This window comes from Ammodytes marinus, assembly GCF_949987685.1.
Source record: "Ammodytes marinus genome assembly, chromosome: 1".
In the NCBI taxonomy this organism is placed as follows: Eukaryota; Metazoa; Chordata; class Actinopteri; order Uranoscopiformes; family Ammodytidae; genus Ammodytes; species Ammodytes marinus.
The window spans coordinates 4750961-4771765 of NC_137230.1; the positions used below are offsets into that span (position 1 = coordinate 4750961).

Below are 20805 nucleotides of genomic sequence, written 5' to 3' on the forward strand. Positions count from 1 at the left end.
TTTCAAAATCCTTTTTTAGAAAACCCTGCTTTTTCCTCAACATTGCTATTTCCCTCCAATTAAAGTTGTATTTCATGCCACTTTTTATTTCATAATGTCTCACTTAGGTAAGCAAGCTCATTTGTCACGACATGTCAAGGTGGCAAAAATAGGCGTCCCTCCTGAGCTGGAGCCGACACACTTCAGGTCCGTGCACAGTACACAGACAAAGAAATGTATTAAGAAAATTATTAAATTAAATCTGAACAAGGGCCCATATGCTATCCAACTAGCTGATTAACTAAAAATAATTAAATTGACCTCAATTCTGTACATAGCATATAGTCATTTTCTTATATCAAAGCAGTGTATAACAGATCAAGCTACACCGGCAAAGCAGAGAGCATGGGGAGAGTGGAAGGAAGGAAGCCAGGGCAAGAAGCTAAAGCGATGGAGGAAGGAGAGGATGAAGGGAGCTATCAGTGAATTCAGACAGATTGTTGATGCTGGTGGGGTCGCTATGCTAAGGCTTTTGGCCTGGTCCACCCTCCAGCACATGGTAAAAGGAGGCTGGCCACCATTACCACACAATTGGAAGAAAACTGTTCATTTCTGCTGGAGATGAAGCAGAGCTGGCTGAAGTGGTCTAGACCCTTGGGAAACTGTGCTTCTCTCTGGGTGGCGGATGTACCGAAGCTGGCCTTCCAGTTCGACCCAAAAGAAGGGAATAAAAAGGCTTCAGTCAGAAAGCTGAGAAGGCTGTCTATGGTTGGTTCTGGGGAGTTTAAGATCCGAAATCACCTGGGGATCCTCAAACCTGAAGCCCTATCTGCAGCTAGAGCAGTGTGGTTCATCCCCACAGTTGTGATGATGAGCTGGCTCAGCAAATATCAGCACATCTTCAAGACCCTAGGATTGGAGGATGTCCCTGATCATGTATGGAACTGCAATGAAACAAAGCACCAAAACCACTACCTCTCCACCAGCATGGTGCGATCAGAGGGCCCTGTTTTGAGCGGTACTGACCCACAATTATCATTATCATTATCTTGTGGGTCAACCCCAAACACTTCTGTGGAAATGTCTGACATTGGGTGGATCAATATGACCTATTGGTTGAATGCGGGGGAAACTATTTCTGTGCAGCCTGCCAGAGGATGATCCAAGGCCCCATCTGTTCCTCGTAGATGGGCATACGTACCTGCCATGTCAATAACCTTGACTTCTGGAGAATGATGGAGAACAATGTCTATGTGTTCAGCATATCCCCGACACCTCTCACTATCTGCAGCCCCACATACAGTATAAGGCTCTGTTCAAAAGCTTGAAGCATTCCTGTAGGCTGGGGGGGGGGGGGGGGGGGGGGGGGGGGCAACACATCTTCACTTCGCATCACTGACTAAAAAGGTATCCCCTTTTCCATCAAAAATGATTTGATACTCCTCAAAAACAGAATGTTGCTATCACTCCATTTGCTTTTTCTATTAAGTTTACTGGTGGGTTGCAAAAAGGGACTTGAATTCAACAGCGGCCCCATCTTTCGGTGTGGACGCTAGACCATTTCACTGTGAGACTGGGGTGAGTATATTATTTCCTTTGTGCTGTGGGTTTAGCCTGGTCCTACCAGACCATTGTAGCCTACTTCATTTCATTTGTACAGAAGGTCTGGAATCGCTCAATTGACAAATGTAAACTCACTTGAAGGCAGGTGTCTGTTGAAGTTTAAAACTATTGGATCTGCCCAGTGCCACTCTGGATCTGCCAACCAATCGCAATTATGTTTGGTCGTGAGGTACGCATGCGCCGGCTTCTGCAACTGAAACTGGTGCACGTCATTGTTCTGAGCCACTCCCTCTGTTCGCTGATTGGACAGGTAAAAATCTGTCAGGAGAAAACCCGCGAATATACCTCGGACCCAGACTGACTACTGAAGGGAAATTAAAATGATAATTTCATGCCCTTGATAGCATAAACCTGAAACATGTGGACAGATGTGATCACTTCATGATCACGTCTGTCCACATGTAAAATCTAAATTAAACAGATGGGCAGAACAACTCTCGCATTGTATATCTATCAAGGATATGTTCATGATTCTCTTTTTGATGAGTACAAAATATTTTTTTTTGCCACGTCACTTCTGCTATGAGAGCGTGCATAATAACAGGGTTAACCAAGTCGTCAAACTGCCCTCATAACTGTCAAGCTAGAGAGATCATAAACTTTAATAATAGGCTATAATGTATATTTCTCAGTAGAAAATGTTATCAAAACACATGTTCATGTCTTCACTAGCTCATAATTCATAATGTCTCTCTGAAAAAGCCATCATGGTGTCCAGCCTTGAAGGGCTGCAGTCAGTCTCATCTCATCTATTTAAATTGCGCGAATTATAGAAGTCTATTTTGAATAATCCTGCTTGTTGAAAAATTAAGGGGTCCCTTTGAAATAATCAGTTGATCAAATAATCGATAGAAACATTGTATAAACATATTTTCGTCTTCATATTTTCCTTAAACTTTAGGAATACATTTTCTATTTATAAGGATATTTGTAAGATTCTGTGCGTACTTATTTATTCAGGCCTACTTGTTTTATTAGTTATTCATCAATTCTTTTATTTGACCTCGGTATTTCTAAAATCCTGGTAATGTTCCCACCAAAACGCGCGTGCGCACACGCACACACACACACACACACACACACACACACACACACACACACACACACACACACACACACACACACACACACACACACACAGTGGGCGTATCTTTCCCCCAGCTGGAAGTAAATAGAGGCGGCGCTGCAGCGTGCGCTCTGGACAGGGAATGGCCGTGTCTCTGAGCTCAGACACCGGCTGACACATTGACAGCGCTCCGCTCCATCACTGCACTGCTCCGAGCTGCGCGTCTCTCTCACACACTCAGTCACTCCGGGACTAGACACGAATTATCGGTAGGTCTCCTGGGACTCTGTGTTGTTGCATGTGTTGATCTCATGTGTTTGTACATTCAGAGTGGATGCTTCGGGGCGTTATTTGGCCGCTGAGAGCCACAGGTGTGTGGGGGGGAAAAAAACATCTGTGTCGGCAAATGCTGTGTGTGTGAACGGACGCTGCTTGCTGCTAGGGGAAGAAAGCATGGCTCGCTACATGCGTGTGCGAGCTTAATGTAGAGGGTCGCGGTCTGTAAGCAACAATCTGTCAGCGTGTGTGTGCGAGCTGTTGACTGCTGAATGCACGCCGCCTGTCATAATTCGACTTTAGGGGCAAAGGTAAGTGGACCGTGCGCGCTGAGGGCACCGCTCCGTTTCCAGCACACATTCTAGTCTCTGGAACCCCCGGCTGTCTTTTGTCACACAAAAAAAAAGTGAATTCTGCCCTGGTCGCATCCTGCATGCGTGATCTGAAACTGAGACGTGTAGATGTCAGTAAATAAAAAAGTATAGCTACTGTTATAATCAGCTAAGGAGCGCAGTCTCCAGCAGGATTTATACTGAGGGGGCTTAGCGCTTGTGGTCAAGCCCTAAGTATAGGCTGATGGATGGACCGTTTAAAAATAACTTGGGCGTAAAAGCCAAGGTGAAGAAAGAGAGAAAACTATGTTTTTTCCGAAAATAGAACATGTTTACATCGGCGCAAACTCACTCGGCTGCTATCCACCACCACCAAATTGAAGCCGCCGTCTGCAGGCAGGCTTCCCCTCTCCACCGCTCTGTGAATGGCGCGCACTGTTCAGCGCCGGTTCCGTTGCTCTGGTAGTTCGGTGATCTCCAATCTCCCTCCAACAGGTTAGTGGAACAATTTATTTCTTAATATCTATGATATAATGGGATATAATGCTCATCAGCTGTCATGTCTGTACAGAAATGTGTGGGAATTTGGTGAGAATTCTATGAAGTCCAGTGTCAACCAACGTGCAACCCATCTACACTTGTTTTTCTAAATTGAATGTATATATTTTTTTATTTTATAAGTTTGATTTGAATTTCATGCAGATTTTAGCTCTACTGTAGGCTATGTAAAATGTCAAGATGATATTGCCCAGCACAGGAGGCCTAAGCCCTGTTGATGTCTCTCCCCCATTCCTTATAAGAGATTGTGATGGTAGCTTGCATAGTGCCTGTCTATCATGATTCTTGCATCACCTTCCAAACCCTATACCCTCTCGACAGTGATTTCTGTGTTTATGAGTGCAGAATGTTGGAGGGGGGGGGGGGGGTTGAAGTGTGTGAATCTGTGCCTTGCACGGGGCTGATGAAATGAAGCGATGCCTCCGAGCTGTCTGTGGCTGTGTGCCTTTTTACTGTGTTGAAGACGAGTTGGAGGAGAATAGCAGTGAATAGGAGGAGAGTGGCACTCATGATGATGGCATTCTTTTGGACAGTGATTTGTGTCTGGCTGATTGTTCTCAGTTTGAGGGCTTGAGAGAGTCAGTGCTCGCAAGAACAGGTTGTCTGCTAGGTATGTTAGGTGGTAGTGTGAGGATAATGATGGAAACAGGGAATGTGAAAAAGTGAAAAAATCAACTCTTGAGAAATAGCTAGCAAAGAGAGGGAGCTGTCTCCAAGGGTGTGAAGCTGTGTGGCAAAGGCTCGTACTAGTTAAGGCGTAGTGGCAATGGCTTTCATCTTCTACACCTGACTTGCAAATGTGTAAGCTGTTGCAAGTGTGTGAGCGTGTGAGTGAGTGTGTGTGTGAGTGAGTGTGTGCATGTGTGTGTGTGTGTGTGTGTGAGAGTGAGTGAGTGTTTGAGCATGTGTGTGTGTGTGTGTGTGTGTGTGTGTGTGTGTGTGTGTGTGTGTGTGTGTGTGTGTGTGTGGGTGTGTGTGTGTGTGAGTATGTGTGTGTGTGTGTGACTGGCACACTAGGAGGCTGAGAGATTCCTTCCCCTATTATAGGCTTGCATCACTTAGAGCGGGCTCAGCAGATCAGACATGAGAGAGAGCAGCTGTGGATTCATGAGTTCAGCTGCTGCCCACAGACTGACTCAAGGAAGGACTCTGCAAAAAGTGTTCTTGCAACCGCTTAAAAAAATACATACTCAATTTTTTTTTTCGTTTTTGTCGACTCACTCCATCCACTCTGGCCTCCTCCTCCCTCTGCAAACTGTGCCTCTCTCTCTCTCTCTCTCTCTCTCTCTCTCTCTCTCTGTGTGTCTGTGTGACACCATGCCCTCACTCCTTCCTTTGTTCCCGTCATAATAACTATGGCCACTAGAGGGGCTTTGTCCCTTGCAGTGTTGGGGAAAGTGAACTCCATGTAATTAGACTAGTAGTTTAGCTACATTTTACAGTAGCTTGCTGGTGGTTTAACTACATAGGGCTGTCGCGATGAAGGAATACCCCGTGCGGTGAGTCAGGGTGGCTAAACCGTGCGGTATGCGATATAATTGCTCCACCCCTTTTTTAGGCCTAATTATAGGTCTATATTTATTAAGCCAACTTGTTTGTACCGTATTGGTTTTATTTTTACTATAGCTTTTCCATTGACGATCCCCGTTCCTGACTGCTGTGAAGGCAAGCCAAGGCAATGCATTTGTCAGGCACAGCCACCGGTAGTGATTCAACAAGTTATTTATTAAACAATGTTTCTTACATTTTATTGTTGCGGTTTACTTGTTAGATTAAATGAGCAGGTTTTGCTGGCATGTTCCTTTTTTAATTATAGTTTGTTATCATTTCCTTTCACATGTATATTCAATTTAAATTTTACTCAGTTTACTTTTTTCGAAGTGGCTTTAGTTTACCAAAAAAATAGACTTCTCCCTATAGAAGCTCTGCTTTAGTACAACTTCTTCCAGTGTGAAGTCATTGGTAGTTTGCAAAGGGGGGTGGGGGGAGGGGGGGACACATGCTGGAATGAGTGATGCTGTTTTTGTTCTTGGTAGGACACCCTCCTAGACTCTGCCGGGTTGCCAGGTCAGTTGAAGTGATGCGTGGTTTCCTTTTGAGGGGTGTTATACAAGATGAGGTTCACGTGGCAGACTCAGACAAGTGGCCTTGCAAACCAGCTTATCATTTCTGACACTTTAAAGACAGCCATCAGCCACGTGCCTCTGGTCTTGTACATTGTGGAAAGTCTCCTGAAGTGATGCTGCTGTGCTGGGTTCCTCTTATATTTCCTTTTTTTGCGGAGGTGGGGTGAGGTGACCTTTTTAAAGCATGCGCGGTTGGATTTTTGCCTCTGTACAGATCTAATTCACACCTGGCTGAGATTACTTTAGGATGTGCTCTGGCTGATCTTGATTGCACTCTGATTGAACACACCTACATGAATATGCATTTTCCATATCAAGTTACAAATGACAATGCCGGGTAGAAAATTGGGTTCCTTGGGAGAAGAGAAATGGTCAAGGCTGCCGTTCAGCAAAAGTAACAGTGCTGGTCTGGACCGATGATTTAAGTGTTCAATCATTTTAATCAAGTTAGTAAACATGGTGACTCTGATCGCTAAGCGAAAGTTGTGTTGATACGGTTTATTGGACTGCGTTACCCATAAGGCATCGCGCCAGTTAGATGCAGGAAAATAGCCTACGGGATAAGAGCTATGAGCGTGTACATGTGTTGGACCGCTAATGCAATAAAGAGTGCTAGGAACTAAACATGCTGCTGTGCCTGGTTTGTCATATATAAGGAGCAAACATAACAGTATTCCTCCAAAACGACCACAAACTACTGTTGAGTCCAAGGCATTTAGTGTGTGTGAATGTTTCTCATTCGGCGGGTTATTTAGTATGATTGATGATGTAAATGAGCAAAAGCTGTGGTTGAGTTCATCTGAGCGCACTGCCTCTAATTAAGACCTAATGTTGGGCTGTTACAGATGCATCTTGAACATGTATCACAGCTATACGGAGCACCAAAAAGAGTGTGAAAGTCCCCTGCTGCTGAACCCGAAATATTGTCTGGGGAGAAAAACAGAAGGCTGAATTACTGTTATTTTACTGCAAGAAGGGAAAAAAGGCTTTGGGGAGGACAGTGGTTAATGCGAGACACCGCGGGTGATTAGGATAAACATTTTAAACGTTTAGATTAACATCATGAAACTTTGCCAGTTGATAAATTAAATAAATCTTTTTTTGCATTACAATTTGCAAAGTCATATCAAAATACAAGCAATAAATTAAAAATTATTAAGTAAATAGGATCCCTTGAGCAATTAAGCAATAGATAATATTATAATATTACAAAATAGACACATAATATTTGATTGGCAGTGTGAAAGCATATACATATGACATGTAGAGCAGCCTACACAGCTTTAGTTCATGCCACAGCTTCTTTTGTTCAGTCTCAGTGCTCTCAGCCACCTGGCTTCCATCAGCAGCATGAAGCCACTTCCAGTGAACATGTTCTGATAAACAAACTACCAGCAGCAAAACAGATAAACTCTTTCTCTTGGCCCTCAGTCTGATATTTATTCAGGAGGGTTCGGTTAGTTTTGGACTTCCATTTCTCATGTGGACACAAACACAACTTCAGATTGATGCTAAGATGTGTACTAAAGAAACTGTTTTGCCAACACTTTCAGCTAAACTTTAAAAAAAATTAAATATGTTGCTTGTGTTATTAGCTTGATTAGCTTAGAGTGGCCCGCCAATCAAATAATGCAGCTTTAAACTTCCAAAGTAAAATACTGCTGTATGCATGCTACATGCATAGCTGTGCGATATTCCTCTTTGAACCGGCAAAAAGAGCACATTCTGGTTAGTTATTAAATTAAGAAAGTAGCATGTTCTTTTGGATTACTTAAAAAATATATAGTAACAGCTTTAACTATTGCAAGGAAAAGCTATTGAAGGACCTCATACATATTTTACATTACACACACACGCAAACAAGCACACACACACACACACACACACACACACACACACACACACACACACACACACGCGCACCCTAAGCCTTTTGCCTTTCTTGTATTATGTTTGTTGAGAGCAATCATTTTTCCTATGTGAGGAAGACCAGTCTTGGCAGAGAAAAAGGCTTTACTTTTCTGTGAGGGGCTGGAGTTTCCACACACACACACACACACACACACACACACACACACACCGCAGTCAGAGGGAAAAGACTTGGCAGAGAGCTGCCACCGTAGATGATTGGGCCGGCAGCCAAAGGCCACAGTTTACTCCAGGAAACCATCAGCTCTCTAGCTTCAATTGAAAGAGGAACATTTCTCTCTCTCTCTCTCTCCGCTCTGGCCAGGCACTGCCAGCTGCAGGCTCTCTCTCTCTCTCTCTCTCTCTCTCTCTCTCTCTCTCTCTCTCCTCTGCTCTGCTCTGCTTTGGAGAATAGTAGCTCCAAGTTTCGCAGATGAAGTTGCCCAGATCAAAATCTAATGAATGCATCAGGGTTTTTTTTTTCCAACGCATCCATCAACTTCTTAATGGGCTGTGAAATTGTTTAGAACAGTTGTTTTGTTCCGGCCTGGACTTGCTGCACTGCAACAGAAGTTGGTTCCAATCCGTCTTCTACTACCCGTCTCTCTTCCATCTCTGTTCCATGATCCTGACTTGTGTAATAAAACATTGATAGGAAAACTTTGAAGAGGCTTGTGTGGAGGTGAATTGATTCCAACAGACAGATGCTTTCATGTGTTGTTTTGTAAGTATGTTATTTTTTCATTTGTGGATTGATCCAGTCAGACAAACACACTCATCTCTACCTGCGTGTCCACGTGCCACTGTAGCCGCTTAAGGGATTAAAAAAATCCCACTGCGCAGCCACGTCCTTCCCTGTGTTTTCTTTAGACCCCAAGAGTCCAATTTAGTTCAAAGCGCCTTGAAGATGGGTATAGTGTATAGCACACACACCCAGTGGAATCCTTGTTTTTTCACCCACTTTTTGATTTGCAGGAGTTGAGTTTGCCTTTTTTGCCTTTTTTAATTTTTTTACAGGCTACGAAAAAAGACCTGTGACAGATATAAATATAGTGATATACTGTGACACATTGCCGAATGGGCAAAAGCTTGACACGCAGATTATATTGTTGAACACTAGGAAGAAAACCTATTTCCTTGCCACAAGCTGCCACTTGTTTCACCTCTTGTAAATATAACTGCTGTTTTCAGGCAAGCAAGCCTTGGTTAGTGTTGTTGTCATAACATAGGCTGGATTGAAACATTGGCAAGTTGCTGCAATATTTAATTTTGTCTTGTACAGTTGATGAATTAAAGGTGGGGTAGGCAATTCTGGAGAATATTTGTTGACAAAATTACTTTTTGTCTAATTAGTGAACATCCCCTTACAATCTGCAAAACAAATCTGGTGTTAATAGACAGCCTAGGCTCTGTAAACGGCCATGCTTACATTCCCTTTGTTTACATACCAGTTTACAGAGCCAAGGTACGGACAGGAAGCTGATTTTGAGGAGATGTTCACTGATTTGACAAAAGAGATTTTGTCAACAAACATTTTTTAGAATGGCTTACCCCACCTTTTTAATGTGATTTTCTGTGTAGTATTGTTAAGAGCTAGACTTCTTGTAATGAAGGGTTGAATCAACTAATAAATTACTATTAATCAAATATCGATTTGCATTGGGTTTAAAAATCAAGTACTGGGTCTCAGTTATGGTACACTAGCTTTAGTATAGTTTCATCTTTTGTCAATCTGAGTTAACGACATTGGCACATAAGAACAACAAACTTCGCAGAGCCACATATCAAGCCTACATGAGTTTTAGTTTAAGATTCACCAGCACTGTCATTTGTAGGCCTCCTTTGGCCAAATGTACACCCCGGTGGTATTTGGGTGTGATCCACGGTACCTTTACATGGAATCTGAAGGATTTATAGCCGACCACATTGACATTTCATAACCAAGTAAACATCATAGCCTACAAATAAAAAATAGCTCATTGTTCGTTCAGATTGTTCACTAACCTGTTAATCTTGCTTCGTGGCACAGCCCTCCGTTGAACCACAAATGTTGGCAATGGTCACAACTGCATCCTGTATTTGATTGTGACACTGGCGAGATGCAGAATTGTTCTTTATTTGTTTAGACATTCATTTTGTAATAGGGTTCGCAAGTTTTCATTTGTAGTTTTCGGGCAGAAGTCCATTATTTACTAATGAAATCAAACTGGTAGCTTTTGACCAGGTACACACTGATGTCATTTGGAGCCACTATTTAAAAATGTCAAGTGGTTTAAAAAACAAATTTCCTTGTTAAACTTTGATACAATGTGCTCTGTGATGAGTATCACAACACGTTTCATCTGAGTATTTATTATAATCCAAATAATCCATACATTTTTTTACACTCAAAAACAATAGTATGCGCTCAGATCATTGAGGCCTACAGGCCAAAAACAGCAAACGGAGGTTTAAAACCTTTAATGATCACAAGAACTGGTTTAATTTATTGTTAAAACATATAACTAATCAGCCAATCACATGGCAACTACTCAATGCATTTAGGCATGTAGACCTGGACAGGACAACTTTTTGAAGTTAAAACCCAGCAACAGGATGGAGAAGAAAGGGGGTTTAAGTGACTTTGAACATGGCAATTGATGGTGCTAGCATGTATTATCATGTATTTGTAATCATCTATCTTGGGGCGGCCAATTTTGACCGGGAACACAACAGTAGTTACCACGAAACAAACACAACAGGAGAGGAAGGAAATAAGAACACTATTCCAAAATATTTCTTGACAAACATCTCTGTCTGGAGGTCATGGCTCCCCCCTCCTTGTCATTGAAAGCACTGGGCTATTGAGCTCTCAAACTGATCTGGGTTCAGCTTTTCTAGACACACTGAGCTTGTTTACAGCTGGATGTCCTCAACATGAGGTCTCCTCATTCACACACAACACACTCCGACAGAAAGCCCTGCTGGAAGTGTTTTTGTAGCGTGAAGTGTGTGTGTGTGTGTGTGTGTGTGTGTGTGTGTGTGTGTGTGTGTGTGTGTGTGTGTGTGTGTGTGTGTGTGTGTGTGTGTGTGTGTGTGTGTGTGTGTGTTTGTGTGTGTGTGTGTGTGTAGCTGCTGCAGGGGCTTTTATGCAACAGGCCAAGAATGTCTCAGCAGTGATTAGCACTTTTTTAAAGCAGAATCAAGGCAGGCATTGAGCTGTTGACTGAGATAAAGGTGCAGCTTGCCTCTGGAATCAGCAGATCTGGACCCTGGTGTTATGGTGGAGCACACATACACATGAAAACTTGGAAGTTTGTTTATTATGCCTATAGCTCTTTATGTGCCAAGATGTGTGCTTGGACAGGCAAGACTAGTTATTCTCATATGGAAGAACTTCAAGGTGCATGCGTGTATGTTTGTGTGTGTTTGTCTTTGTGTCTGTGTGTGTGTGTGTGTGTGTGTGTGTGTGTGTGTGTGTGCACTTTTGGTGATGTACTGTAGGTAGAGAATAATAAGAGTGGGGTCTGCGATCACAACAATGCCTTTGACAGGGAACATTGGTAGTACCTATATATTACAGCCAGGGACACTGTGCCTAGGTTAACACAAAACGCACTGTGTTCAACAACGGGACATTTGGAGGTACACTGTTGGTCTTGGTTCAAATCAGTTCTAGAACCCTGCAGGGAATTTATTTCGTTTTTGTTAACCAAGAGGGGACCAGAAGATGTATTGAAGTTCCTGGAGTGAGGATTGTAACCACTCACTCACACACTCACTTACATCCCAAGACATACTTTTAGACTTATTTGTTTGTTGAAGCCATAAGGGTTAGAGTAAGGGTTGGTGTGACATAATGTTTGTTACATGGGCTACTGTGTGTGTGTGTGTGTGTGTGTGTGTGTGTGTGTGTGTGTGTGTGTGTGTGTGTGTGTGTGTGTGTGTGTGTGTGTGTGTGTGTGTGTGTGTGTGTGTGTGTGTGTGTGTGTGTGTGTGTGTGTGTGTGTGTGTGTGTGTGTGTGTGTGTGTGTGTGTGAGAGAGATAATGGGTTAATGAGAGGCAAACGATGACTTCTGCCATCAGTGCGTGAATGTGTGTGTGTGAATGCAACAGCAGTGTAAAGCGCTTTGAGTGGTCAAGTATGACTAAAAGAGCACTAAAAAAGTGTGTGTAGTGTGTGCAAACGCAAAGTTGTGACTTTCTAACACTGTTTTCGGAGCATTTACAAGAGGGGTTTACATCCTCCTTGAACTTGTACTGCCAAATTTGCATATCGTTAGCCTCATTGCATAATTGCCTAAATCATATTTACTCTACTCTACTCTACATCTACTCTATTCTACATCTGCTCTACTCTACATCTACTTTTCGTTAGCCTAATAGCATAATTGCCTAGGTCATATTTGGAGGGTTTGAGTAGGGTGAAGTAGATATAGAGTAGAGTACGTAGATGTTGAATAGAGTAGAGTGGAGAAATGATGATTTAAGCAATTATGCTATGAGGCTAACGATACGTGTTCATGCTCCCATTATCTCTATCCTGTGTGCGTATACAATGTATGTGTCAAAACCTACTGTAAGCATGCTAGGGACCAGTAAGCATGGCGAGTCTGCACAAGAATAGACTCATAGCTTGACATTCTTAATCAAACAGCTGAATCCAAATGGACGAACCATATTCGACAGGAGATGTTTGGTCAACTTACAGAGAAGTGTGATGCTGTGAAATGACTTTAAGAAAGGACAACACACATCTTGTCCAACCTATTTAAGATGAGACACTGCACGTCAATAGGGTAAATAGCACAGTAAAGCTATAAGCATTTTTTTTCAAGGCATTCTGGGTTAAACAAAGGTGACCTGGTATTTTTGATTGTGATTAGTTCTATATCATTCGAACGAATATACAGTACATTATTGTTTGACATTCACATGATAAGAGGTTAGATTGAGAACTTGCACCAATAATAGAATCAGTGAAATCTTAGGGGCTGCATTTCAGAGTCTGTGTGTCTCTGTCTTCATAGCAAGTCTGTCCTCCACCTTAGTTACACATTCCCTGCGTTCCAATACCCATACTTCCCTACTATTTAGTTTGCCAGAAAAAGATTTAGGATGTCCCAATACATGCACGTCAATAGTATGCTGAAAATACATAATTGCTCCACTAATTCCTATAGCATTTTGGAGTACTTGTCTTTATTCTTGACATTTCTCGACATAATGAAAAAAAAAATTTCCCTTATCTGATTTTTTTCCTCTCCTGTTGCACTAATACCCTTCTGTTCTTTAGTATGTAGTGTAGTAAAAAGAAAAAGTATGTGATTTGGAACACACACATTGTTTTGAGAAGTTAAAAACATAGAAGTCATGTCTGGTTCCAATTACACCAGAGGTCTAGAGGTCCCTTAGTCATGGCCTTGACCTTTGATACCATCCCTTCAGACATGGTGAGCCTTGATTTATTGCGCAACTCTTTTAGATCCATGGTGTGTGAGGGAATACAGTCCAGTTGGTTTGATAATAAAAACCCATGGCATGCTTTCAGAAGTCAAATAACTGTCTAAACCATGTTATAGGACCTTATTACAATTGTAGGAATAATATGTAAAGGTTGGTCCTTTCTTTATTATATCAATAATGTAGTTAACATGGTATAAACCTATACATTTACATGTATATATATATATACCTATACATATATAGGTTTAAGGGTCATTCATATTTTATATACTATGATTCAGGAGTTTTCTTTGTGACAAACTGAGATAAAACAAAGGTGGAATCTCTTATTGGGATGGGACATGTGTATCTAGTGGAGCTTCACTGGTTTTTTTAAATCACATTGAATGAAGGTAACCCTGTCCGGTGCTCATGTCTGTCGATTTTTTTTAAAAATTGCAACCCTGATAAAGAGTGTTTGGATGCACCATGATATGGGTTGCTCTGTTTCCTAACATTCACTGAGCATTCACTTTTATTTTTCAAACTGAAACATTGTAAAAAGAACAGCCTATATTCTATTCTAGGGGGCAGATTTAAAGTTAGCCACAGGTCCATACTGTGTCCGCCATAACTGATTTGTATGTGTAGTGGAGTGTGTGATTTTACTCTTTAACACTGTACCTGGTCCCTGGTCCCCTTTGTATTGTTAATAGGCACTCTTAAAAGAGCCATTGGGGATGTTTGCAACTGTCAGAACGCTTCCATGCACAGTTAAACCAAGCTACAGTTATAGCTCGTATAGGTCATTAAATTGGACTGCTGTCCTTGTCCCAGTATACAAACACAGGAGGGACATCCATTTATTGACTGTAGTATGTCCGACCTCGGCTCAGCTCTGATGTGGGCGGCAGTGGCGCAGTGGGTAGGAAGATCGTCCTCTGGAGTGCAGGGTCGGAGGTTCGATCCCCCGCCTACCCGCCACATGTCCAAGTGTCCCTGGGCAAGACACTAAACTCACATTGCTCCCGATGATTCAGAGGGCACCTTGCATGGCAGCTACTGCCATCGGTGTATGAGTGAGTGTGTGTATGAATGGGTGAATGTGGCAAGATTTGTTAAGCGCTTTGGGGCTGAGAAAATCGGCTAATAAGCGCAATACTGTATAAGTCAAGTCCATTTACCATATATGCCCCCTTTCAGTTGCTTCTAACTGGTTAGTATTGGACCTTTTTCATTTTTTTTGGGGCATTTTTTATACTTTATATATACCCTACCAACTGAACTAAGGGCGCCCCCTTAGTATTGGACCTTTTGACGGTTGACCTATTGCATCACGTACGGCTAACTTTTAGCGAGCGGCTAACTGGTGTGATGTCGAGCGCTCGTGTGGATAACTTCAATGCTCTGTACATTTTGTACATGCTGTACACTGTGGAGCATGCTCAGAGCGACTTGGCACATGTTACTGTCTGATTGACTGTATACATGCAGGAGTAGCTCAGCTCCCAATCACATTATCTTTTGCGTCTTAGAGTCAACTTTGAGAAATGGATGCAGCCAGGGGGGCGGAGAACAATAGGTACATTCTCATGACAGCACATCAGTGTAGATTTGCACCGTTTGGACGTGCGCACGCACACACACACACACACACACACACACACACACACACACACACACACACACACACACACACACACACACACACACACACACACACACACACACACACACATACACACACACACACACACACATTCACACTAAAGTACATTTGAATGGGATACTCCAGGATTATTCAGTGGCATTGTAGCTGTGGTTTGATGCACCAGAAACAACTCTCCCGCTGTCTCTGACTGGGCAGATGGCGTCCAATCAGGCGCTGTGTTAGCTCATGATGTGCGAGTGGCTGCTGCCCGTGGCTTTAAAGTGTTTTCAGAATGAACGTGACGTGAATGTTACCCTCGCAAATTTGACAGCAGAATTGTCTGAGCAGATTGTGTTTGTTTAATACAAGCACAGTGACACCTGTCGCCTGCACGCTCAAAAACCATTTGGTCAGTTTAACATCACCACTAACGTGTGTGTGTGTATGTATATTACGTGTTCATTTCGTACTCCCAGGAGGCTGTATCTTTTAAACATTCATTCCTTTACAAAAAATGTATACACTGAGGTACATGCTATAGTATCCTTTTTGCTTATAGTGTTGAATAATGCATGTGAATCTGCTGTTGATGGGTTTCATCTCATCTGTCTGCTAGCTGTCAATCATTTTCTCACAGCATCAAGCCCATGTCCTGTCTGTCTGCCCTTCACCGATATGTCTATATTGGAACACTTGGATTGCATTGCAGCTAACAAAAATACTTTTAGCTCTTGTAGATATGATCAGTCACAGTTAATTGCAGTAGTTATCAGGTAATGAAAGGGAATTTGTTAAGCCCACATTCCATTAATATTGAATGTTTTCTGGACTTTGGTGACATTTACCGCAGGCCTACTCATTTTCCTTTTGAAGTGGTGAATGAAAGCGGTTATTGTAAAAAGCGGCTCCATGCCAATTTTACACACCATGGCTTAGTTAACTTGATGGGAAGAAGGGGGGGGGGGGGGGACTAAGAGAATCATTTAGCCTGTGAAGACACTTGTATTTAAATCTGTAACTCTGAGTCCATGTCAGGACACGGATATAAAAAAATACCGTTTGCCAGAAAAATTCCTGTTTTCACTAACCATATTGGTGTTTTGGAATATGGCTCAGAACACACGGCAATGCAAAAAAATAAAAATAATTGTGAGCATGTGCATTGAGCGCCATCTTGAGTAAGGGTGGCTTACGCTCAGAAGATGTTAACAACATGTGAGTAAAATTAGTCCATTCCGCCAGTGTTTACCAAAATCGGACGCTAGCCAATGTTAGCAACATGTCAGCTAGTTGGCAGAACACAAATAAAAGGACAACCATCGCAATTTATGCACATTAGAATAGATGGTAACTACAGCTTTCCCACTGCTGGAAAGTGTAGCCTATTACTGTATCTCTACCCACTTCACAGCCACAGCCCTTACATGCCTTCATCTCTGGAAATGTCATTCTGTAATCTCTGACTGACTTGTTATTGTCAAGACAAAATTACAACGCTTTTTCCATTGTACGAAATGGCTTGACTTTTGCATTATGGTCTCTTACATGTGTGCAATGCGTGACATTACAGACTGATCCTATCTAAAAACAAGCTCTCACAAAGAACCAGTGACAGCTTCATGTAATCATATTGGTAGGAGTGGCTGGTCAGGCTAAAGAGATTATTTCAACGGAGAATATCACCTCCACACATCATGTTAACCGCAGCCCTGTTTTGTCTTCTCCAGCTGGCACTGGCTTTAACTGCCTCTCTCCCCTCATACATTCACCAGATGAGGCCGCACATTTAACTTCCTGTGTTTTGAATTAATGGTGGTGGTGGGGGAAAAACAATCCAAGAATTGATTAAATCTCAGGATTTTACTTAACAAATAATATGTTTAAAAGCTGCAGTAAAACCAGCCTTAACCTGCCCTGAGGATTTGGACACAGTGTTGAATTTGGAATGGAACATGATGTTGGTCAAAATGCAGCCTTCAGGCTGTGTCTGACCATTTCTTTTCACCACCTTGACATGATTGACCAGCTGTACCAAGCTGCGAAAGTGAGCAGAGTTTCAACTTAAAGATATTCTGCAAATAAATAATGGTGTGGATTTTTCCAAATGTCATATTTGTGTGAGCCCAGCAGACTCAATTACGCTCTCCACCATTTAATTGAGGTTGAAGTTGAAATATCAGATATGGGTATGGCAAAACCTGCACGTATAAAAGCAAAGATGCCAATACACATAGAGTAAACGTGCTTTTCTATAAATTGGGTGGCCGGAACCTTTCAAATTCAGCAGCGTGCTCTCAGTCAAACCCTTTGGTGTTTTGTATGCCTGGTGGGGACCCATAAAAAAACTGGAAAGAGTTGCTTTCTACAGTTGAAGGAAAGTGTGTGTGTGTGTGTGTGTGTGTGTGTGTGTGTGTGTGTGTGTGTGTGTGTGTGTGTGTGTGTGTGTGTGTGTGTGTGTGTGTGTGTGTGTGTGTGTGTGTGTGTGTGTGTGTGTGTGTGTGTGTGTGTGTGTGTGTGTGTGTGTGTGTGTGTGTGTGTGTGTGTGTCCACCTGGGGTGAAGGATATGACAGAGAGAGATCCTTTCAGATTGCAGAAGAAGACAAAAGTGCCTCCGTTTTTTTGTTTGAAATGAATATAGACAGACAGGCGTAGAGAAGAGCCTCTGTGTGCTGTAAAGTTAGGTTCCCCTTGAATTTGGAATTGTGTTTTTGCTTCAGGCGAGCAAGGCTTCAATGGAAACAGTGGGATTACTGTTGAAGCGTCCCCTTTTGAAGTGTTGCCTTGAAACCTATGTGTACAGATTCAAAAATTTTCCAAAGCGTTTGTTGCCATTTTGTGTTGCTAAAGAAAGCAGACTTTTGGGGTGAGGATGTCGGTTAGCAGAGAGGACGATGGCTCCAACATGTTCTCACTTTCCCACTTAAATCACTGCTTTTGACATGTACAGGTTAAACTCATATTATGGAATTGAGGCAAGAATTCACGCAAAAGGGGCCCAAACTAATTAAGTACTGAGTACATATGCGTGATTATACTTTATAGAGGGCTGACATTTCTGTATTTAAAATCCCTTTTTTATTGATTTCGTGTCATATCTAAATTTCCATTTTTTCATAAACTGAAAACCATAATAATCTGAATTATAACAAATAAAGGCTTGCAATATCTCACTTTGCATGTAATGAGTCTATATAATATATTATTATATTGAATTACTGAAATAAATGAACTTTTGCATGATATTCTATTCATACTCATTCTACTCATTGTTCTGCCCTTATATTGTCCACTTTGAATTTCTTCAGTTTATTCTATGGTGCACATATTGTAAATACTGTTCTTCATATTTACACATTTCAATTGATTTACTTTTCTATATTATTATAGAAAATAATAATATATTATTATTTGCCTTACTTTTTGCACTATTTATTTATAATTTATTTTCGGTATATATTACTTCTCTATCTTATCTGATTTGATCCTTTTAAGTACTTATTGCACCGTGGGTCAGAGAGAAATGTATTTTCGATTCCTCAATATCTGGCACATACTGTATTGCCGAAATTGACTATAACATTGACTTGACTTGACTTTAATTTAGTTAAGGATTATCTTTTTACACCTCTGTAGTAGATTCCAATTACCTTTGTATTTGTCTGATGCTCATATTTCCTCATTCAAAATCCAATACACAGCCCTCAGGATAATGGGCGGCTCAGTGTCGAGCTAGCTGCCATCTCTCCTCTAGAAAAGCTTTTTGTCAATAAACTCACACAGTCAAATGGAGGCCTCTACACTTCCAAGCGCATAATTCACTCTGACGTCAAATCAATGGCTGTAATGATGTGCAATGCAGGCTAGCATGCATTGGACTTGTGTGCAAGCTAATGTGCATGTGTTTGTTGATGGTATTTAATTGTAGAAACTGGCTGTAATTGTGTGTGTGCGCGTGTGTGTGCGTGCGTGCGTTCGCGTGTGAGAGAGAGAACTCGGTAGGTGTGTATTTGCAAATTAGTCTGCTACATACAGTAAATGTTGAAGCAGCCTCATAGCCCGGGGCTTAAGAAGGATGAGAGAAACAGACAAGGGTTTTCTATGTGGATGCCTCCCTGTTTTAATTGGCTATTGAGGTTAAGGTAAACTTCAATATTGTTTTCGATCGTTAATTACTTTCAGTCGTTTAAACTTTAAAGGGTTCACAACTTGTGTCAAACCACTGCCTCAGCGGTCCTCTTGCTTCACAGATGTTTGACATTGGGACTTTTCCATGGATGGAAATGACAGCAACATATATAAAAGACAAATTGAGTATTGATTTAATTATTTATGCATAGGCCACTAATGCGTTTTCTATTGTTTCGAGACTCTACCATTATCTGTAAACTATTAACCATAGGTTGACTAGGGTCATTTTGCTTGAGCTGCAGCTGTTGGCTCTGATTTAAAAGGCATATTTATTCATACAGGAAAATATCCAAGTGTAAAATACCAGGACCATGGTATGTGCTTTACACACTCCCCTCCTAGAACGAGATTGTTGTGCTCATTGTAATAGTTACTATTTTTGCTGCTCCATAGAAGGTAGACCAGGGCGTTGTTGTTGCTCTGTGAAAACACAACACACGTCAATGGCAGCTTTGAGCGCCAAGTTCACCCCAAATGTATAGCCAGTGTGTGGGAAAAAAAACAATTAAAACCCAGAGGCCCCAGCATGGATCCATGGGGGACTCCACTTGACATTTTTGAAGACTCGGATGTATAATTATTACCAATCGACACAAAGCCCCTCTCCTTTAAATAGAATTCAAACCCGTTTAGCGCTATGCTAGCAAGTCTGTTCCGGTTTTCCAGTCTGTCTTGTAATATGTTGCGGTCGACAGTGTTGAAAGCAGCAACCAGATCTAATAATGCAATAACTTTTCCACTGTCTGTGTTTCAACACCATAGTAAACATTAAATCAGCCTTTGTTTCATGACTTAAATAAAAGTGTAGAATATACTGACACAGGAGGGTTGATCATCCTGTGTCAGCCTAGCTATTAAATAACGATTTACATTATTATTGTTTCTGTCAATGATGTCAACTGCCTTTGCATTTCTCAGTTCAAAAATATAAATGCAAAGCGTATGTAAGTAGATGTCATCTTGCGAGCCTTATTAGCATGGGCAGCGGACACCTGGGCTCTCTTCTGATGGTCTTGGTTATCAGCATGGTTGATTTGATGTTACAGATTGTGCTTGTTTTCGGGTTGAGGCAGACAGCATGGCAGAGGGGGGGCGGGGGTGGGGGGGGGGGTTAATGCCAATGTTAACCGGCAATTACCATCTTATCAGCATATCACAGAAGGGGTGATTCTTTGTTTTTAAGCTGCAAGTCTGACCACAAATAACTGTTAGAATAGAACAATCTTGCCCCAGCCGTTTGACGCATGGTATCGAGTGCTTTTCCCTTATCAGCGTGTGTTTCTGTGACTAAAGGTATGGAGACCAGACAGACTTGTTGCAAATGCGTCCTGGTTAAAGATCTTGTATTATGTGACGTACTGTAAAAACTACAGCGACGCAAAACACCCAATTACAAGGCCAGAAAGTTTTCTAGTGTGAACTGTACAGCAATCCTAGAAGACGTTGAAAGTCGGGTAGTGTGTGGCTGCCTTTAGGCCTGGCTGTCGCACACTCAACCAAAAAATGTTCCATCAATATTTCTGCCTCGATGGAAGCTATCTGCCCTGGAAGGATCTTTGTCCCCAGAACAGATTGAAGTTATCAATGGGATCGATCCGTTTAAGGCTGCAGGTTTTGCTGAGTCATGTGTTGAGTGATAAAAGTTTGCTGAACCTGCTGATCAGCAAACTTC

The 20805-nt window shown here is 41.9% G+C and overlaps 1 protein-coding gene across 1 annotated transcript in view; it reads left to right on the plus strand.

Moving 5' to 3' along the window:
• Window positions 1-2812: 2812 nt before the first annotated feature.
• The window catches only part of cemip (cell migration inducing hyaluronidase 1), a 164650-nt gene continuing 146657 nt past the window's right edge, over window positions 2813-20805 (plus strand). The window contains exon 1 of the mRNA XM_080030895.1: window positions 2813-2937. The gene's annotated coding sequence lies outside the window, so the exon portion shown is untranslated. The remainder of the gene's footprint in view (window positions 2938-20805) is intronic.